The 3,005-nt window shown below is 50.7% G+C and overlaps 1 long non-coding RNA gene across 1 annotated transcript in view; it reads left to right on the top strand.

Annotated features, from left to right (window-relative positions):
* The first annotated feature begins 1,417 nt into the window (after nt 1-1,417).
* The window catches only part of LOC108539658 (uncharacterized), a 10,871-nt gene continuing 9,283 nt past the window's right edge, over nt 1,418-3,005 (top strand). The window contains exon 1 of the long non-coding RNA XR_001888449.1: nt 1,418-1,967. This is a non-coding gene — a long non-coding RNA (uncharacterized LOC108539658). The remainder of the gene's footprint in view (nt 1,968-3,005) is intronic.

The raw sequence follows: 3,005 nt of genomic DNA, 5'->3' as shown, positions 1-3,005 counted from the left end.
TCCCGACCTCAGGTGATCCGCCTGCCTCGACCTCCCAAAGTGCTGGGATTACAGGTGTGAGCCACTGCACCTGGCCTTCCTTTTCAATTTTTAAAATGTTTGCTTCATCTATTTTGGGACTCTGTTACTTAGTGCAATTATATTTATAACTTACATATTCTGTATGATTTCAGCCTTTTATAAATGGTGTTCTTCTTTGTGTCTTTTTAACAGTTTTTGACTTAGTCTATTTTGTATGACAATTGTATAGCCACCCCTGCTCTCTCTAGGTTACTCTTTGCATGGAATATCTTTTTCTTTCATTCTCTTTCAACTGACTTGGGTATTGAGATCTACAATGAATGTGCTATAGACAGGATACACTTTGATTGTATTTTAAAAATTCATTCTCCCTACCTCTGTCTTTTTGTTTGGCAAGTTTATTCCATTTCTATTTAATGTAATTACTGATAACGAAGGCATTATGTCTGCCATTGTACTATTTGTGTTCTGTATGACTGATAGCTTTGTTTCTCATAAAAATACGAGGGATTCCTTATGTTTTCAAAATCAATGTCTAGTTTCTTGGCTTTTGATTGGAAACTTTAATTTATTAACACTTAGTCTTAAAGGAGGGAGCATATCCACACTCTGCAGAGGGGACAGGAGGGCAAGTTGAATGAACCACCTTGCCCAGCTAATTTTTGTATGTTTAGTAGAGACGGGGTTTCACCATATTGGCCAGGTCGGTCCCAGACTCCTGACCTCAGGTGATCCATCTGCATGGGCCTCCCAAAGTGCTGGGATTACAGGTGTGAGCCACCGCGCTCAGCTTCTGGGGACCCATTTCAACCGTCTGGCACCCATGGTTGGGAATATGTTTAACCTCCTGAATTGGGGTTTTCCTGCTGAACTGCGTCTGAAAAACTGCTTCTCTGAGCTAGCTCATGGTTTTGCTTTTCCTCTCTATTGATTCTTTTATAGAATATTGCTGCCATATAAGTCCAGCTTTTCCATGAATTTAATAGTTTTATCCTGTTGTCGATGTGTTTTTATTTTCTTGAAAATAAGCAGATTGGGACGGACGCGGTGGCTCACGCCTGTAATCCCAGCACTTTCAGAGGGCGAGGCGCACAGATCACGAGCTCAGGAGATCGAGACCATCCTGGCTAACAAGGTGTAACCCCGTCTTTACTAAAAATACAAAAGATTAGCCGGGCGTGGTGGTGGACGCCTTATAGTTCCAGCTACCCGGGAGGCTGAGGCCGGAGAATGGTGTGAACCCCGGAGGCGGAGCTTGCAGTGAGCCGAGAATGAGCCACTGCACTCCAGCCTCTGTGACAGAGCAACACTCTGTCTCCAAAAAAAAAAAAAAGAAAAGAAAAAGAAAAAGCAGATTGAGGGATCAGGTGGGAGAAAGGCTTGGCCATGTCGCCAGCAGCCTCATGCCAAATTCCTGATCCCTGGAGGACATCAGACACCCCTCCTCCGGCTCTGAGGCCAGGAGATGGCGCCACTGGACAGTGAGTCTGGGATTCCTAGCACCCACTTATGATTGCCCGTCCAGCAGAAAGAATCAGGAAGGGCCATTGAGTACAATCAATCAGGAAATTCTGCTTAAGAGCAAATTTCTCCCCAGGAGGGGTCGGGTCACTGCCCTGGGAGGAAGCCGCCTGCCAAGGGCTGTGTCTGGAACCTTTTCATCTGGCTCCACTCAGCAGAGAGATCGCCTCTTCTGTTATTCGGTCTCCAGGGGGCAGGACCTGCAGCCCTAACCAATCATGGCCACCGGGTAGGGTCCTGAGAACTGTGGATCAGGCGCTGCTGGGAGGTGGGTGCGCGACGTCTTCGCCCCTCTAAACGCGGCTCCTACTCTGTAACTAACAGACACCCACAGACGTGTCTGTAGCATCCTCTGTAACACTGGGACCCGTACTGGCAGCAGGAGCCGTAGGGAGGACCCTGGGACACCTGGAAGCCAGGAAATGGTGAGTGTACGGGCCGAAGGTCCCGAGACTAGGATGAGACTGGTTGGAACCGGCAGGAATAGGCTGTGGCGGGACCTGGGCCTCTTCGTGGGTGACTCCGGGATCTGGGACCCATGTCCCCCTGGTCCTGGTTCCTCTCAGGCCCGAGGATGGGGCTGCGACGGCAGCCGGGACCCCGAGCCGTCCCGGGACCCCGAGCCGTCCCGTCCGGTCCGGTCCCTGCACAATGGCCTGCGGCCCCGGCCCCAGCGCCCTCTCTGGTCAGCTCCGTGCCCGCTGCCCCGCGTCTCCCCAGATTGTATGGGGGCCATGGGAGGGTCACGCGGGGAATCCTGCCTCGAGTATGGGTTCGTGTGAGAGGAGCGGTAGGCTGTGGGGTCCCCAGTTCTCCCTTTCTCACCAGGGGCTTTGAATTTTATCTGAGTTTCCCAAATATACGCTAAGCAGGGTCTCAAATCCGCGACTGTGGTCCCTAGGCTACCTTCTAAGGCTGGCAGCAGATTTGGGATTTCCTGATCCCTCTCCGCATTTCATAACACGGATTTCCTTTATTCAGTTCACAACAATATCACTTCTTCGTCCTCCAGGCTATGTTTCAAACACAGGCAGTATTTTAATTGTCATTTTTTAGAGGGCAGTATATAGCTCTTTTAAAAATATTTGCTTTGGCCGGGCGCGGTGGCTCATGCCTGTAATCCCAGCACTTTGGGAGGCCGAGACGTGCGGACCACAAGGTCAGGAGATCGAGACCATCCTGGCTAACACGGTGAAACCCCGTCTCTACTAAAAATACAAAAATTTAGCCTGGCATGGTGGCCTGTAGTCCCAGCTACTGGGGAGGCTGAGGCAGGAGAATGCAAGCTCTGCCTCCCGGGTTCACGCCAGTGAGCCGAGATCAAGCCACTGCACTCCAGCCTGGGCAACAGAGCGAGATTCCTGTCTCAAAAAAAAAAAAATTTTGCAGGCCGGGCGCAGTGGCTCAAGCCTGTAATCCCAGCACTTTGGGAGGCCGAGACGGGCGGATCACGAGGTCAGGAG

This window comes from Rhinopithecus bieti, unplaced genomic scaffold (assembly GCF_001698545.2).
Source record: "Rhinopithecus bieti isolate Rb0 unplaced genomic scaffold, ASM169854v2 scaffold_15296, whole genome shotgun sequence".
Lineage (NCBI taxonomy): Eukaryota > Metazoa > Chordata > Mammalia > Primates > Cercopithecidae > Rhinopithecus > Rhinopithecus bieti.
This window is presented reverse-complemented; position numbering and strand designations above follow the sequence as displayed.